The sequence below is a fragment of the Drosophila subobscura genome, chromosome O (genome assembly GCF_008121235.1).
Source record: "Drosophila subobscura isolate 14011-0131.10 chromosome O, UCBerk_Dsub_1.0, whole genome shotgun sequence".
Taxonomy (NCBI): domain Eukaryota; kingdom Metazoa; phylum Arthropoda; class Insecta; order Diptera; family Drosophilidae; genus Drosophila; species Drosophila subobscura.
In genome coordinates this window covers 7,797,721-7,817,525 of record NC_048533.1, presented here as the reverse complement: position 1 = coordinate 7,817,525, position 19,805 = coordinate 7,797,721, and the positions used below count along the sequence as shown (strand labels likewise).

At 38.6% G+C, this 19,805-nt stretch overlaps 1 protein-coding gene across 2 annotated transcripts in view; it reads right to left on the bottom strand.

Moving 5' to 3' along the window:
• The window catches only part of LOC117896851, a 38,225-nt gene that overhangs the window by 7,881 nt on the left and 10,539 nt on the right, over positions 1 to 19,805 (bottom strand). For both annotated transcript variants that reach the window (XM_034805375.1, XM_034805376.1), the window contains exon 2: positions 11,377 to 11,431. The gene's annotated coding sequence lies outside the window, so the exon portion shown is untranslated. The remainder of the gene's footprint in view (positions 1 to 11,376; positions 11,432 to 19,805) is intronic.

Here is a 19,805-nt window from a genome sequence, read left to right as displayed (position 1 = left end):
GTAGTGAAGGGTGTGCTGGAGCTGCGACTGCGACTGTGGCTGCGGCTGGGGGAGCCTTAATGAGAGCTCAAAAGTTGAACCAACACAATGTTGCGGCTGCTGTTGGTGGGTTAATTGAGTTGAAGTAGCCGCAGCAGGTTTTTTGTTTTACAAATTATATAAATGTACATATGTACATATGTATATATGTATATTTTGTATGCCTGCGTAATTCTGTTTTGTATACCCTTTGCAGTGGGTATTATAGCTCCTTGGTATGGGGATTGTAGTGCACAAAAGGAAGAAAAAGAAAAAGGATTTCAATAAATATTTTTTAAACTGAGAAAAAAAGAGCATTTGATTTTCATTATAAGATATTTAATGCGGTCATCTCCCCTTTGTTTGAAAGTAGTGATTAGTGCCCTTTACTTTTATAAGCAGTAGAGTACCTAAAATTCGTTTCTCAAAGAAAAAGTGCTACCCTTCATTCATTTTGTTTTGTACATATATTTTATAATTTCTTGGCTCTTTTTGAAAGTGAATGCCTTGACATCAATTTGTACAAAATTTGTATTTTGTATATCGTTTATGTTTTTGCTTTAATCCAATTCCATATACTGAAAATGTCCTACGAAGACCCGAGGCCTGATTAGCTCTTCCAGTCTTTGGAGTCTTTGGGTTCCTTCAAGGAATCATTTGCTATTGTGCATAAATAGATGTCCAGCCACTCGTGGTTACAGCAACATGATCTCCAGAGTCAAGTTGTATTTTAAATTTATGTTTTCATGAATCATATTCGTTGATAAATAAAACTGGATTTACTGGATCCACTACAACTTTTTGAATTCTAAGTTCTAATTTATGCGTTTTCAGATATTTTTGCAAAGCAGAATGCATAAAAAAACAAAACAAAAACCTTTTAAGAAGACAAACAGTAAAGATCTGTGGAGAATTATCTGCCAAAGACAAAGCAAATATTTATGCATGGGGCAATTTTTTAATTAAAGTGCCTCGCGGCCACTACGCGAGTGTCTCTTCGGGGAGAAAGCTAAGCTACGGAGATTTTTTGTCTAATTATTATTAGAGATATCTGAGAAATGCGCAAAAATATCTACACGGAGTTCCCATATAAACTTGTCTCCGCTTATTGCCCAACAAATCGAGTGTTTTGTCGCCGGTCACAGCGTCTCAATGGGACATTTGTGGGCGTGCCACAAAAAAAATGCCCATGTAAATTGTTTGTCATCTTCGTCTCCCCCATGCTGGGTCTCACAAATTTACTGGTTAATAGAAAAAAATCCCGTCTGAGCGGGTTAATTGAGCAATGGCTGAAATGCAAAACATGCTAAAAGCCCCGGCAAAATGATGCCTAATGTGTGTTTGTTTCTATTTGTTTGCACAACATCGACAACAATTGCGGGGATTCGTCAGGGAGCGAAGCTTTTGGGTAGTCTGGCAGAACCATGGTCCTATGGTTATCTCCTCTGGCAAACATCCTAACCAATTCGGAATACCCTCTCCACTAGGGTATGGCAATAGCAACTGCATTCAACAATGCAATGCAATGCTGGCTCTCTGTTGCCGCAATCCTCATACAGTTTGGCAATCATTTGTATTCGCTGCTTGTAGTCCAGCTGATATATTGCTCTGGCCCCATCTGGCAATGGTACTCGTACTCTTGGCTGGTAATGTGGTCTAATAAAAAACAGCAATTTCTCTACATGGGATTGCAAAATATCCGTTTTAACAGGGTACGTTACCCTATAGCATAGGATATTTGATTAGAAGAAAGCTGCAACTATTACCTTTCATACGTTTTATCTTACGATTTTATATATGTATGTATGTCTTACAGATTTACACTTGCTACAGTTTTAGAGTCTAGCTAATTGCAGTAACAACAGCCAAAATCAAACACAGCTCAGACTTCAACTTTTCAAATTTCGTAACAGCTGTAAAAAGCCACCACGATTTATAATCCGATTGTATTAGTTCATTAAAAGTGTAAAGATTTATAGATAGAGTAGAGAGATTTATAGGAATACAAAAATCCTACCATTTCTCAGAAAAACGTACTTGTTTTATCAGATTTATTTACTGCTTTGGAACATCCATAACTTCATTAGAAGCTGTTTTGAAAGTCATTCAGAATTTTGTTACGTATTTCCCAGAACTACAGACTGATTTGGCAGTCCGTTCTGAGATATCGGAAGGTATTTCGGCATTCTCTTGATGATTTGCTCTTGAGTTCTTCCATTTGCCTTTGTTCAAGTCCAAAACTGAGTCATGTTCAGTTCGCGTGAGTCAGTGCATCCTTAAAGAGTAAATGTACTAATCATACAATCCTTACAATCCCTTTGACCACTTGACATTTCTTTGCAATGTTGCAACTTCCAGGCATTGTTCATAATTGAATTTCGAGTTTATTTAATAGTTTGATTGGTTTTTAATGTTGCTTTTGCAGTTTTCTTCTTTTGATATTTTTAATTAATTTTGTTTGCAATCTTATCTGCTGCTGGACGCGGACTCGAGTGTAGCCAGAGGCGGTAAAAGTTTGAGCTCAGGAATTACAATTATCGGATCGGCTTAGAGAGTGACAGGGAGAGGGGATTTGTCGTTAGAGAGAGTTTCGCCATAAATATAGTAGTACACATATTTAATTCCCAGTCAATGGTTAGGCAATCTTTTAGTTAAGCATTTCGAATGGATCCCAACACGGAACTACTGCTGGTCACATCACAAAGCACATTGCTACTTAAGTACCCTAGTCACTCGGGATGAGCTGGAGGAGGAGGTGGCGCACAGTCCCTCCTTATTATTCACACCCAGTCACAGACACAGCCACAGACACAGACACAGGCTGCGGGTTCTGGTCTCTATTTATTCATTCAAATCATGCAGGCGTCTAATGATGAATGCCATAAATAAAAGGAACCTCAAGAACGTTCAACACGATTTCAGTTTTATTTATCACATCAATGCTAACAGCAGAAGCAGCAAAAAACAAATTTAAACTAGAAAATACCACAAAAAACAATTCAAGAAAAATGCAACCTGGTAAAAATTAATCAAATCAAATATAATTATCAAGTGGGACGAGCCTGTGCCTGAGCGTGTACATCATCGATTAATAATATTTGATTGAATAACGAAAAGCCAAGCCACACACAAACAACCCACAGGTTTTGAACAGGTAGATCCACTGCCACTAGCTGCGATTCGATTAAATCGAATTCTTTATTCTGTTAGAACAGAACCGAACCCCATTAAAAAGTTAACGATTACACGAGACAGGTTGGGCTGGTTATCATCCACAATCCGTTCTCTCTCTCCCTATCTCTCTCCACCAAGCGGAAAGTGAAAATAAATGGCCAGCAAATACATATATCCAGAGGATGGGAGGGAGAATTGTGTTTCTTTGAGGGAATGGCAATGGCAATGGGAATGGTCAGGTTTTTGTAAACAACAATTAGTGAAAGAATCTGTGATCCAATCGAATGTCGTGTCCCATACAAACACAAATAATATATGGCGTTGTACACAAATTCCCCGAGGTGGTGTCTCAATGGGAGATGGGAGATGACTTCATGGCTAAAGCCAAAGGGTTGTCATCATCATTATTATTATTATTATTCTTATTTTTATACAAGTATTGAGTCTTGAGTTACGGCTGCGAATAAATGAGCATTTTGGAGTGGAAATTCTTCGCTCAAGCTATACTTTGGTCATACATTAAATTATTAAGAATTCCTAATGAATATTCAAGCTATTCTTGGATGTGGTAATCACATTAATTAAACCATAAATTTCTATCTTGATTTGCTATTTATTATTTGAAAGAAGTCCTCATTCATACTCCTAAAATCTGCACGTGATTGTGTGCTCTAATCTATTCAATTGAACTTATAAATTCTTATCATTTTGCTGGGTTTTTTCTGTATTTGGGAGTATCCCTATTTAGTCACGGCAGCTGATGAATGTTTGTTATGATCGATACACATTGATGACTCGTTAATGATTTTATTACAATACTGGTATACCTTTTCTTATTTGGGGGGCGTCGTAAAACAAGAATGGGAAAATTTTGAGCCGATCAAAGTTTCGATCAATGTTCTGTAAAGGTGTGGAATTGAAGCTATCACGATTTGATAATGTTAAACTGCTCCGATACTTGGTGCCACTCGTACTTTATTCTTGTAATTTGTCAGCTCGTCACCAACTCTATGCTCTCTGGGATTATGGCATAGAGCACACAAGGGAATACATTTTCAAGAGGTGTTTCGTTGACACCCTTTAAGAGGTAGGCAGAGAGGCAGACAGACAAGTGCTGTGTGACGCGGCCCCAAAGTGATTGTCGTGATGGTGCAAAATAATAATTTCATATATCAAAGAGTGCTCTCGACCAATGCCAATTCTTGTCCCCTGTTTGCTTGTCTCGTTTATTCTTCGTTATTTCTTTTGGCGGGTTTATTTTGTCAAGCAATTAACGAACATTTGTTGAATTTCGTGTGAAAATTTTCCACTCAAATTCCGATACTTTATGCAAGTACTCGCATAGCCAGCGAAAAGAGCAAGAGTCAAATTCTTGGCCAAGATAAGCAGGGCTTAGTCATAGTTTTGGGCCAGCAAATTGCAGCCAGGCAGGCAGGCACACATGCTGCAGGAGAGGATGGGGAGAAGGACGAGGAGTGTGCAATGGAAAGGCCAGTGAGCCATTAAGTTGAGCTTTTGGGCCCCCGTCCAAGGCGGGGTGCATGATATCGCCCATGTCAGTTGCCGTTGACTGGCCATTAGCCAAGGTTGTTGTTGTTTTTGTTGTTGTTGTTGTTGCTGTTGTTGTTGCTGTTGGTGGTAGCTACTTTCAATCGCCTTGCCTGATATTTAGAATCGGCCAACAGCAGCCGCATAGCAGCACCAGCACCAGCAGCCACTTTAATGCCCTCTTATGGATTGCGCAGACGCCAAAAAATTGGCCAACCAAACACACACACACACACACACACACACACACTCACACATAAGCAATTTACTTGGCCCGGTCTTTGGTATCTAGTCTCTGGTTTTCTGCTTTTCAGTTTTTTCAGTTTTTCCAGCTGCTCCGTGTCTGGGGTCTGTTGTACTTGTTACGTGAGAAAATTTGCGGCTGGAAAAAAAACTCCAACTCCATACCGTTTTTTTTTTCAGTTTTATTTTAATTTTTGCCGTGTCCAACCAACTGCCAAAAAAAAATTACATTTAAGTCTTTTTGTTTCGATTATGGCCGGATTGGAGCTGTATTCTGTTCCGATCCGATCTGTTCTGATCTGGAAGGAGGGCTGCTAATAAATGCATTCATCTGGCAAACCGCAAGGGAGTTTCTGCATATTTTTTCATTTTTTTTGTGGGTTTTTGGGACAGCTGATTTATGGTGCAGCTGATTCGAAAGAAATTCAACATAATAAGCCCTTTACCTTAAAAAAAATAAACATATTCGCATATGAATTCGGCTATAAGCCAGAGAAAACAGGGTTCTTCATGTTGATGCATGCGAGAGAAGAGAAGGAAGGAAGAAATATATTTATGAATATATGTATTCAATGATGATAACAATTTAGGTCTCTCACAGCAGTTAGTATAGCTTGAGTATTCTGCACAATGCATTAATTTCTATTTGCTTCTCTGATAGTTTCAACAATTGATATGCTCCTCACACAAATGTAGAAAAATGTAGAAAATCATTTTGCATTGCAATTGTCGCAAAAACTGTGGTGTCGGGAGCTCTCCGCTTACTCCGATTCATCGTGGACTTGAATTGAATTTCAATTAACGTTCAAATTGCTTACAAATTCCACTTGCAATTCCAATTTCAATAACGAAAATAATATAAAAAAAAACCCAATGCAAACAAACAATGCGCATGAAATTAACTTGAAGGAAAAATTGCCAAATCAAATACCAAGAGGCAAAAGGCAGCAGCAGCAACAACATTTATTGATGGCAGTCACAATAAAAATGAAAAATGAATTAAGGTAAAATTAAGTGACTTGCTCTTGATTTATGCTACGCTCTCTGCTAATTTATTTTTTGGCACTATGCTAAAAGCCAAGTCAGTCGATTTCATTCATGACGGGCTAACGAATTGAGCAAACAGCCTATGAAAATACCCCCAATCTTTATATCTTTCGATCTGTAGCAAGTGATGGATGGATGGATGTTCGTACTGGTGAGATAAGTTGCGGTTAAATCGCAAATCAATGGAAATGTTTCTTGAAAATTAACTCCTTAAACGCAAGTCGAAATGTTTCCACAATCAAAACAGGCTTTAAGTAAATATCATTAAAATTAATTTAAAAGTGATTTATATGTGTATAAAAAAAGGTGTGTGAAATCGACATCAAAATATGGACTTTTAAATTTCTGGTCCATTTCATATTTAAGATATATGATATTTAATTTTATTTTTTTGAATATTTCCTTCAGAAAATAATGGAAAATATAATTGCATTTAGTACAAATTGAGGAAGTATGCAAGCCCATTCAGAAGTCTTTATACGCAGTTCTAATCGGTCTGATCCCAAGGGGTAATCATATTAAATAAGCTTATGCTTAGCCACTTATAAACGATAACGTAATTACATATGAAATCGCAAAAACCAAACGAGTGTCATGCATGTCAGATGCCATAAGCAACGGCAGAACAGAATCGAACTTTTCTTCTCGACTCTCAAAGTGCGCAATTTCGCAATTGGAAAAATATCGAGAGATAATTTCAGAAAATATCTCAAAGTACACGGGTGCTTAAAGGTACACGCTTTACAGGGGGAGAAATTATAAATATACACATAGGGCACATTGAAATTAAACTAAATGACATGACAAAGATAATGGCTAATAATGAAGTGGGCTTCAAAAGGGGCTTGATCTTTATTGTTTTTGTTTTCGCTTCTGTTTTATTTTAAGATTTTCGTTCCAGACATTAAATCGTTTAAATATAAGCCCCACCACATGTCAGCCCACAAATGAATGCAATTTTTGAGGCACACAGACCCAGTACCTCCCTCTCAACAGAAAAGCGTGTGGCATGTGGCACACGCAACAATTGAGGTGGGCTTAGGGTGGTATCCATCTTCCGTGTTTGGTTAAATGCAATTTGAGGTATGCCAAAACGTTGCCTCATTCCGCGTTTGGCCAAGTAATTGTGCAGTCAGTCAGCGCAACGATGATTGAAGGCGAAATACACACCAACAAAATTGTTGGGTTGGCAAATTGATAATGCGAAAGGAAATCAATTGCAAACGTATGGAGATTTAACAATAAATATTGTTTGTATAAATAAATATTGCTTGTTTTTAAATTAACATATCAATTAATTACTTTCTTTCCTAATTAAATAAAATAAATATTTAACATTAATCAAACCATTCATAAACCATTCAAGCATGCGTAAAAACTTAAAAATAAAGACAAAATGGACCATATGATGCACGAAATTGATAGATTTCTTTCTAGATGATCCGATCTTAACCACTTAAGGTTTCTAATAAGATTCAATTAAGTAAATGTACTAAGAAACTAATTCTAGTAACCGAGTTACTGGAAATATTAACCACACCACGTAATTTCATGCAGTTCTAACTTCCCATTTATTTTCCAGGAAACTAATTCCAGGATTTTTCCAGGAAAGTAATTTATTATTCAAGAAAACACCAGATATTCCCAGTTAATCCCAGGTATTCCCAGTAGTGTCTCTAAAAGTTATAAATAATTATTTATAAGCTTCTGAAGATTCGCAAATTAATTATTACAAATTAACACAAGACTCAATGAAGCACGCGTCGGATGAAAATATATCAGATAAATGAACTTATCACCTGGGGGCTCTGCTGGTGTTTCTGCTTTGTTTTGTGGTTTGGCTAGTTTGTTTGAGCCAAGCCGAAATCACAATCACAATCATAATATAATAAAATATAAAAAAAATCAAACGAAACGCGGCTCGCGTGGGACAAAGACATATTCGAGTGTTCAGCAAAGATCCCCCTCGTTTCCAACTATAATTATTAAAGATTTTTTGCTGCCTAATGAATTTATAATGCTTCTTTTTTCATCTATCCAGACAGGTCTGGCTCTAATCGTTTCAACTTTTGTATTTTTTAGCATGTGCCAAAACAGTTTGCCTCCTGCTGCTGCTGTTGCTACCTGAACTTGAGCTCGTTTCGGATTAATTCTCTCTGTGTGTTCACTTTTACTCAAAGAATTTGTCTGCGTCGGAAAAACTCTCACTGCGCTCAAAAAACCGACAGGCTGACATGTCAGGTGATGTGTCAAATGTCTACGAGTATCTCCGGCTACGTGCCGCATCGTCCAAGTGAAATTGAAAACTACAAAAAAATCAGTCAGACAAGCCATGTTCATGTCCATGTCCGGAGTCCACAGACATAAAGTTTAATGCAAAAACGCGGCACAGAAGGAGATTATCAACACTTTTACCACACAGCTGTGGATGTATTTATGTATCTATTAAAAGTTCTTTCACACAAAAATATATAAAAATATGTAGGAAAGTGGAACAGTCTATCAGTATCACTTTCACATTCTGTGATCTTAAGATAATTTTATCATCAATTCAAATGCAGACGAAATATAATACAGAGAATTAAACACAGAGAGACTTTCGATTTCAGATAATAGACTTGAACACAACCCATCTATAAACAAATAATTGATCAAATATCAGTGCAACGTATGCGAAACTTTAAACCCAACATCGCGTTCTCTAAAGTTACAAACGTACGAATTATATCTTTCATTTGATTGTAGCTTTTATTTAATGAAGTGGAATCACTCTCACGGCAGTGCCAAATTGATTTATTTATACTCATTATGTCATTCTCGCATTGATTGCAAAATTTATTTACATTTGCGCTTAAATATATTCAAATTTGTCAACGTTTTGCCAGACAGCATTTTGCTTCATTCAAGTTCAAAGTTCAGATGTTACGAGATGATAATCGTGTTTACTGAACCGATTTGCTATATTAAGCCGATTAGTGGAACAAGTTTGGATGTTAAGAAGTAGGAAAAGTGCCATGCAAGCGTACAATAATTGAGATACTTAGATTTGAGAGGAGGAAATTGCGCAATTTCAGATATACAAACTACGAGAAGTGCAGAGAATGACGCAAATTTATGATCTAAGCAAAATTATATTCATTGCATGTCAGCAATTGTTGGCCATTTTCAACTGCCGTTCATCATTTCCGTTGACAAATTCTCATTGTTCGGAGTTCGGGATACATCTCCCGAATGCAATTTTGAGCATCTATCGATGGCAGTCAACCAAGCATGAACGACCTCAAATCGTATACTTATAAGAGTACGAGAGTAACGATCAATAATAATAACTTGAACAAGGCTTGTTGCACTGGCTTTAAATATTGAAACTTTGAATTAATTTTGGTCTGAGGATTATACAAATAAATAAAATGATCTTAAATAACGATCAAAGTCGAGTATCAAGACTGTTGATTGTAGTGCTCACATTGGGTTTGTCTTATGTTTAATCTCTTGTCGGTGTAACGGAAAGTATAAGTGTAGGGGAAATTGAGTTTCCCAGCAACTGGCACTCCATGCATCGATCTTTTTGTATGTTTAAAAATGTCGCCAAATGGCAGAAGGAAGGGATCGTAATCCCTTGAGAAAATATATAAGGTATTGAACTAATATCGAACTAATCTTTAGCACTGAAAAATGTGTCAGATCCTCATGCCTACCGTTTTGGTATCCGGCAGGAGATTTTCTGTACGGTAGTCCTTTTAACATTTTTTGATGGTTTTGTTAACTATTGAATTGCATCTCCTGTGTTCTCGTGTTTTTATATTATTTTGTTGTACTTTCATTTGAAAAGATTGTCAAAATTCAAACTGCCAATACTTCTTCTAGTATTTCTATTGTACGCAAGTAGAAACATTTCATAACAAAAAGGTATTGAATAATACCACCCTTTTTGAGCAGTATTGCCATGAACCATTTATATGAATTATCTGCAGACGAATTGACGTGGGAACCAGTAGCAGAATCGTTTCCTGTCCCAGTCCAGAGACCTATATGGGCTATTGATCCAGAGATTATTCGAGAGCTTTTGCAAACGAAGGAAGTACGAGTTTCCCTTCCGGCACCCGTTCCGGAACTTGTTTACAAGGTTGCAATCAAGGAGCCAGAGTTAGAGCAGTTTTCTGTAGCTGTAATGTACTTCAGGTACCGCTATACGTACCTAGTCCCAATTGTTCTGGCACTACCACTGTTTTATTGGGCCTTCAAATATGGCGATCCCTTGGAATGTATCGGAGACACCCTGAAAGTCCTATGGCAGGATCGCTCGTATTATGATGCTTTTACTGTGTACTTAATTTAATTCGATTAATTCAGAGATTGCCACTGCAGTGCAATAGAACTCTAGCTCCAAAAGATCCAAAGTGGGAATAAAAAAGCTTGATGGAGTCTTCTCCTGGGGTAAACATCAGTTACAGACATCTTACCACACTGGATTACCGGTTACAAAAGAAACATAAACCAAATGAGATACAGATCGTTGATCTCTTTCGACCTCATTTGTTGTGCGTGGAATTGCAATTTGCGTGGAAAGACAGGCCATCGATACGGCTTACGGCGGAAGAAAGAGACAGAATCGGGGCTAAAAGGGCCAACATTTAAATGGGTCTCTCGATGCAATTAAAACGCAGACAAAAAAAGCACAGTGCTGAAAGGCAGTAAACACACACACAAACACACACACGGGAACAGCAACACAGTAACAGTAAGGCAGTCAGCGGTCACTCAAATCCGCAAATTAGCATTTAAGTGCCGCTCAACAGTTAAGTCCCAGCACATATTCTACTCGCATGACTAGCGGCAATTAGAAGTGTACTATAGTTTAAAATATATAAAAAATGATGGACTAGAAGAGTACTCTACTCTTTCGGCCAACTCAAGATCTTGTTAGTCGGTAGAAAGGTACCAGACCAAAAATAAATAGTAAACTAAAATATATATTTTAAAGAGTGTGAATAACAAGAGATATCTTGCTGCTGAGCTACTCTGCGAGAGAGACATTTTAAACAGTATTCACCATTCCCAGTGTATCTCGATTAGAGGATCTTTGATGACCGTAAACTGTTACTACGTCAACAGTTATGTAAGAAGTACATTATGTTCATCCTCTCTCGCTTTTTATAGTAAATGACCCATATTGAAGGTGGTTCTATATGAGAGAGAGCAGTGGGGCATGCAACAATGTTTGCCTGCACGTGAGTTATGAATAGTGTGTTCGAACCTGCAGCTGTAGATGAAACGTGCATTTAACAGATGCAGTACCAACAGTTTTGTTTTTTTAGGGAATGTAATGTTAATGTTTATATTTACCGGAAGAGTTCCACCAATCTCAAAGAAATTCTTGATAGTGTGTGCTGTGTGCAGCCTGCAAAAGATAGAAATAAACAAACGAAAAATGATTAAAACATTTGAGGAATATGGTGAAATATATCGAATTCGGGAAAAGTGAGCATGAGAATGTTTTCACATGCCTCATAGATGGTGGCTTTCACATGGAAATACCTTTGCTATGTGGTATTAGCGGACTGGTAATCTCCCACCATGGGGAGTGCAATTATGGGGCGATTTATTGAAAATGAAAATAAACAATCGTCTCGAAAAGAAATGAAATCAAATCAAAACACAGAAAATCGAAATCAAAGCTCTTGCACAATGAGAAAAAATATTTGGAATGGGGGGAAAAGCAAAGCACAGAAAGACTCAAGACTCAATCAAAAGCAATCAAGTGGCATGGCATCAACAGAGGCAACAACTTCAAGCTGCAGTTTTTTTTTCTGTATTTTTCTCTGGGATCACAGATGCGTCACTAAAGCCGAAACAGAAACAGCAACAGAGAGTGCAAGAGATACAAAGATACTTTATGTAGGTTGTTGCTCGGTTTCCTCTTTCTCCAGCTGTTTTTACTCTTTTATTTTTTAGTCATGAATCAAGCAATTGTTGGGTTCTGTTTTAAGAGATATATTCATGTTGGTGGATTATGGGGCGGGGTAATGTAATTGGCCTGGCTGCCTGGCCAAACGGGTTAACGTGAGCGTTAACGTTAACCCAAAAGAGTAGTGTTAATAAACGCGTATCTCTCTCTCGGTAACAGATACAAATTGCTTGGGGAGACACACAGACCTGACTAATTGTTTGTTCTGCAGCTGAGGCTGCTGCGTATCTGTCGCGTAGTCTTCTTTTTTTGGGAAAGTTCTGGGCCTGACCTTGTTTCCCTCTTTGCCTGTGTTTTTTTAAGGTTTATTTTTTTTGCCAAGCTATACAGAAAAGTGTGGCTAATAAAGCACCGAAATAGAGGAGAGAAAAATAGTAGGGAAACAAAACGGCGAGTAGAAAAGCCCCAACCAAAACATGATTCCGCACTTTGCCACTGTTTCAGCAGATGTGTAAACACTCTACTAGTCATTCCCGGTTAACTTTTAGCAGTGGAACTAATGCGACAGAACAGTCGAACAGTCAAACTGTCGGACTGGTCGTTCTGCCTCAGTTGTGGTCCATTTCCACAGCTAATTGATCTTTGCCATCCCGAAATGTGTCACACTTCCAGCTATATATCGGTGGAAGCGTCTAGAGGCCAGCCTACAACTACTGTAACAAAAACTGGGTCAAATATAATGATGCTCCCCAAAAGAATGTGGACATGTTTCACCCCAGGGTGGTCTCAAAATCATTTCGATTAGCCATGGCTGCTGCATGGGGTCTTCCGGACATTCCTTTTAAATATTAACTAATTTTGAATTAAGAATTTAGTTTCAATTAATCATTGGAATGGCCATAGGAAATCCATCAGTCTATTTGTTCATTTATTTACTTAAAACATAGCTTAAAGCGTGGAGAAAAAGGTTGTAATACTACAACTAAGCTAATCAATCAAATTTATTCAATTTTTGGTGATGGTTTTTTACGATATTTATTTTTACTTCCAAAATTAATTGAGTTTTAATGAAGGTTAGATCTTGGGAAATTTAATTAGATTAAATCTATGGAGATAAAAAATGTCTGTGGCGATTGTAAGAGCTCCCTCTTCCAGTGTGGCTTAGCAGCAAAGAGGAAGATTTGCTTTTGGGGGCTTCGCTCTTTGGAATTCCTTACGGTTTTGACTTTGAAGGCTTATTGTATCGGTTCTTTGGAGGGATCTTATCTGAGTCCCAGTTGCTTCTTTTTTGTACTCTCTTCCCATTTTTTACAAATGTTCATTAACACAGGCATCGATGGGAACATGTTCTAGTTGCACACTTTCCTCGCACGATTCTAATAAAGCATAAAATACTATCTGGGGTCCATAAACCAATTTCATAAACGATGAGTTTTGTCGTTTTTGGCGTAGGCTGTACCTGTATCGCTGGACCAACCCTCCACTCCATGTATCCGTATCTGAATATCTAGGAGTATGCATAACTAGCAAAGAACAGGCCTGGGCAGGTCTGGCACTGGCTCTGGCTCTAGGTCTGGGTCTGGGACTGGGGCTGCATCGTTGATAATTTATATGTGTCGTCCAGCCCCCACAATCAAGTAAAGTAACCCAGCGAGTGCCTTTGTTTTTTATCGACAGACGACGTCTAGTGCTCCAGAGCGTCTAGAGGTGGGACGAGAGTGAGCTTTATTTCCGTTTCGTTCTCCTTCTTACATATGTAATTGCACTCACGACACCCGAACAACGAGTTCGACAACGAGTTGGGGTTCGGTTTTGAATCAGAGTACTGTAATGGGGGAACCTTCTTCTACCTTTTAATTTGTGCGGCATTCCCCACTGTACGATGTGCCCGTCTCTGACTCCCTCTCCCTCTTTTCAGTGGCTGCCTCATTTTAATGTTGTGTAAAGTTCTAAGACCCCCGACAATTGCAACGGAAGTGCGTTCATTATTTTTAATGATTTTATTTAGTGGCCGTTCTACCTGGAGGAGGTTCCTCTGCGGTTGGTTCTATCTGTGGACTGTCTGTCTCGCATTTGAATGCCTTTGGACTTAAGGATTCATCTCCTTATCCTGAATCTTGAGCTAAGGAATGTCTGGCCTGCCTTGTTATGGCTCCAGCCCAAGAGCAAGAGGCAAGTAATTAGTGGCTGGAGTCAGGTGGGAGCGAAGGCAAGCATAAACAAGTCAAGTTCTTTGATTCCCAACTCCATAAAGATTAGGTATTTATGAGCCATACCCAGACCCAGACCCCGACTTCCGTCCACGAATGATGAGGGTGGATTTCTCTACAAATAATATCTCTACACAACAAAGAATCTCTCTACCTGCAGCTAGAGTTCTATTGAGTTACAAAAGTCTAGGCATATCCTAACCTTTCAGGTTACGAACCTTACACCGGGCGATTGCCCGGAGCTATCTCTATCTTCACATCTGTCGCCGTCTCTATTTTTGTCTGAGTGCGCAGTGCGCTCTAATTGCATCTCTCAACAATTAGCAAAACGGGCTAATTTTAATAATTGAATGGAAAACAACACAAGAGTCAAATAGGGGGTACACCCAGAGAGGGGCCTGGGGCTAGCCACAAATTGACATTCACATGGGCAACTGTCAGTCAACTTTGACCGCAACAATACGAGTATTACATATGTACATCCAACATGCAAATATAACAAAAATATGCATGCAGTGAAGCCACGAAGCTTGAATACCCTTCCTTACAAAACTGTGGGAATTCTTAAGGGCTTTGTCTGTGGGAATTATTTGCTGAAGTGGAACGGGATTCGTTTTAAATTAGTTTTGAAACACCTTAATAAAAGTCCCAACTTTGTTATCTTATTTTGGGGTTGGAATATTCCAAAATGCTAAGAGGCAACTCTCTTAGTCGTTGAGTTTAGTTTGATATCTTTCTTAACTGAAATAGGCACCAAAACAATAGGGAAAACCATTCAATGCATTTATAACTAATCATTTCCAAGATATCTTAATGAAAAACGATTAGCTGTTCCTGTAACTTGTGGTTTCTCCATCACAGTTCCGTAATTAAACGATTATCAATAGAATATAGCTAGTAGTGAAGAGATTTAATGAGAAAAAAACATGGAGACATTGCTGAATTTATTGATAAGCAACACTGCGAGATAGAGGACCTCAAAGGAAGTGCCCGATTTGTCGCTTATTGGAAATTTGTACCTCGAATCAAGGTTTCATTCAACTTTTACAACACAATTTAAAGTTAGACTTTTCCATCCTTAGACCTTTGGGAGCAAGTGCAGAAACGACTCTTACCGATCAAATATGACAAAATCTAGAATCAATCGTCTCTAAATAGAAACAAACAACTATTAATTGCTTCTAAACTAATGACAGCTACTAATTTTATGGGGCACATAATCATACACTAGTAAATAGAATTAACAATTTAGTGATCTTTATGACAACTCGAAATGGAACAAGTTTCTACAAGTATTTGAAAACATATTCCTCATTTCGTTAAGATATTTTGTTTATATTGAAATGACATCATTGGCATTACAATAATGAAGTTTCAAATGCAATCACTCACAGACTACACACTCTGATTGAATACCCTTTTTTGGTAGAGCATCAGAAGTCAATTTTTAATGCCGGGGGGCACCGAACCGTATGCCCCTGACTGACAAGTGCTCAGTGCGATGGCTGCGGGGAGACTCAGGATGGGAGCGGTTACATCTGAGACGATTATAAATACAAATACACAACTGCAGCCACAAAAGGGTGAGCACAAAACGTTGCATGACACGCCACCACCAAACACAGCAGCAGCAGCAGCAGCACTACCACCAACAACAAAAAACAAACAACAATCGACTGTTGCATGTGATTTTCCAGACACCCATTACTTGTGGAGTGCAAAGGGTATGAATGGATGCGTTACCGGGCAATTATTATGAATGCATCCAATGAGTAGCCCCATTGTCGAGACACTTCACTGCGGCATTGTCTCTTATTTGTATATATATTTTGATGGGAGGCTGGGGCCCAGCGGCTACCGAGAGGGGACGTTTTGTGGATTGTCATGCATCGATTTACATATTACTGAAATCGGTATAAAAGGCACAAAACAAAAGCTGAAGCTGAAGCTGAAGCCCCGATGCTGCTGCTGATGCTTAAGCTGGGATAGACAGACAGATAGACAAACGTCATTCATTCAACATCATCATCATGAACATCATTTGAATCAATTAAACCAGTTTTAGTGGTACCGAGGAACAGGCCTGTGTGAGTGTAAGAGTCAACCCATACTCATTAGGTATTCATCTGCCTCTGCCTCTGCCTCTGCCTCTTGCTGAATCTGAATCTGTATCCGACTCTGCCCCTCTGATGCTGCACTTGATTGATCATTCCACTGAGGCAAAGCCGCGCCTAAAAAACCAAATTCCATGAATCTGATTATAAGAAATCAAATTCTCATAGACGCGACAGACTCCTACCACACTCTGTCTACCACCAACATCAAAAGGTGAGAAGAAAGACCGCTCTCTTGGAAACCAGTCTCAAAGTATCCCTCCCTCAATGTGCATTCCAAAAACAACAAACTTCATTCCATTTTCATTCGATCAAAGAATGCACGGTTTTTGTTTTCCAAAATCCCTCTTCTAAACCTCTTTTTGTGTTAATTTGGAAACTGGTTTTCCGAACTGAGTTTAAGAACTCCTCCCTCCTCTACTGTCTAGACACTAGAGTTAACTGGTAGTTATAATGTTTTAACGCTTAGTTTAGGAAACAAATAAACCAAACAAAACACCCAAAATAAATCCGACATTAAATTCAAGTTGGTATCGGAATTTTTATGAGTTGTTTCCCCATTGTCTATTCTATTCCACGAGTTCTAAAAGACAGACACCTCTTCTGTTGTTTGGTATTTCGTCGATGCCATTCCGAAGAGAATAATAAATTTTCCAACACCCCAACAGATGATTCATTAAAGAACTAAACTAATAGCCAGCTCATATATCATCATACATCAGAGGAGAGATCGTATATCAAAGAAAAAGAAAGAAAGAAAAGCCAAAGCCAAAGCCCATCCCAGGTCTGTGATTTATGCGGAATTTTTTATTCCATTCTGCTGCATATTTAATGAGTAACAACTGAACAGATCCCGCCGCATGGCAGAGAGAGAGAGAGGCATATTAATTTCCCCCATTGCTAATATTTAGTAATACTCGTAGTTTATCTTTTGTTTCTGTTCTATTCGGTTTGCGCAACAATTACGATGAAATTACCAGAACAGAACATGCCAGAAAATGTGCCGAGGCAGTAGATACTGTGAATACACATATGTATGTATACAATATATACAGATAGATAGATAGATAAATTGTATGTGGGTTCTGCTCAAAGGTGTAGTCGGGTATTTAATTTCTTTATAATAGAAACCAGACGCTACAACTGTCTATCAATATTAAATATGGTATGAAGTTTGCTAAGACAACAAAATGTTTAGGCACCTTCTTTACTGCTCAGCCACACTGAGAAAGAGAGAGATCATTTGACTTTAGAGCCCTTACATTCCCAAAGATCAAAGATCATATTTTAACGTCATCCAATTGATGGCTTGATCCCTCTACGCCTACGGGTCCTACGCCACTGATCTCGACAAAAGCACATGCAAAGTGCAAGTGGGTGGCGCCCCTTCTCAGAGATAGAGAGAACTTTAAAGACATCGAATATACAAAGAATACAAAGAATATACAAAAACACAAAGGCATACAATATGCAGTAATAAGCAATAAATGAAAATAAAGGTCAAGTTTAAGTGACTACACAATGACCAGACCAGAGGAGGGAACCCGAAACCAGAGGGAGAACTGAAACTGGAAGCAGAATACCATACGAAATACTATAGCGAAAACAGAAACGACAGTATATACAGATAAAGAGAGAAATATATACATACATATGTATACGAAATAAAAACTGTTTGAGTGGGTGGCAGTCAATGGGGGAATCTGCGGAGGCGTTCGTATAAATGTATGAATGAACGAACAAATGGATGAATGAATGAATTTCTTATGAAATGGTTTTACTATGCAAATAGCAAAGGAAATAAGAGATACAATAAAAACGATATTGATGGAATGGTCTCTAAAGATTGAAGATTTTAGATTTTTTGATTAAAAATTTGATGTATTCTTTTGAGACGCCAGCAACTGGAGCCTTTGTCAGTAACTGTCAATCAATCTATCAATCCGGATGAACACCCACTGCTTTACATTTGTGGCAAATTTATGGCAAATATGGCAGGTGTCAATTTGTTAAAGGAATGGAGCCCTGCCATGCAGATCAGCACCAGTGGTGCCGTGGAGGTAGGTTTAGGCTAAACCGCAACCATACAGAGCAGGCTATGGAGCACTCCCAATACATTTTATTTTTTCCTACTATTATAATAACCAGAACTTCAAAGGGGCTTGTGGAAACTTTTGGGAATAATTCAGCTTTAGTGAAGAGACTGAAATGTCTCCTATAATATCAATGTTTTGTTTGTTGTAACATTTTAAAGATTGTAAAAATCCATATGAGATCTGAACTATTAGAATATTCTTTTGGTAAGCGTAAAAACAATCTAGACTCAAAACAAATTGTTAAATAAAGCCTCGGATCAACCATTGACTCAAAGGGGTGCAGATACCCTTCGTCTCCGCCTCCGTCACTAGTGTAATGCCATTCATTAATTTGTGCCGCTGGCTGACTCCGTCTTCGATGGACGGGCGGGGGCTAAGATTCAGCGAACCTCGACCACCAAAGACCAAGTGGCAATTAAAACTGTATGCGACAGGGCAGGGGCTGTACGGTGCGGTGCATGTGGGTGTTAATTAAAATTGAAATCAATTGTTTCCGCGCTTAACGCTCCAACGATTGGGGACTGCCGCCCCTTTGACTCGGCGGGGTGGAGCGGTGCTGTGCGTCTACCCTCAAGACTTCTTCTTTAAAGATCCAAAAATAGCCAGAGAGAGAGCGAGACTTCATTTAAGACGTGATTCGAGTTTCACACGAGCCCTCAAATTGTTGTCGCTAAAAATAAAATGATAAATATCGCTTAAGCTCTAATTGCTTTGGGCATCGGACAATCGGACGTAACAGAAATCCAATTAAATGCTAGGACACGACACGCTTCTGCCTGTGTCGGGGGTACTACAATTTGTATCAGCTATCATATGTCGAGAGCGTGATCTGATAGAACCGATAGGACGGTGGCAGCAGCGTAGCTAGGGGGCTGGTTAAGGGGGGGTCAGAGAGTGGGGCGTAGAGACGAGTAGCTAGACAGATTGATAGTTGTGTAGATAGTCAGACAGTTAGTCTTGTACATACACACATAAATTTAGATAACAGTGAAAATATTGGACCAAAAACCATCAAGCTTTCAGCTAAAATATTCAATGCAGAGTGAGAAAGAGAAAAAAAGGGAGATGGGTGCGGCGATTTCTTTGAGTGCATTCCGTAACCAAAAAAACGCATAAAACAGTTTCAAAACATTTTGAAAACAAAGAGAATTATTTTAATTATATTTCACCTATGTAATTTACTTTTTCATCCCTAACAGATGTCCCAGTTGACAGATATTCCCATTTTTCTAGTACTAGACAATACTAATAGCCCCTGTGACAGTCTCCACCTTTGTACTAATTATTCATTGCGCGGGGCAAGTACACTTTATCTGGCAATAACTTTAGATGGCGGCAATTGCCATTCCCCAACGTCTTTAAATACATTTCGAGCTAATTGTTTAAGCAATTTCAAAGTTAATGCTCGTCAGGTTTTACCCCTAGAATCGTTTCAACCATTGCGCAA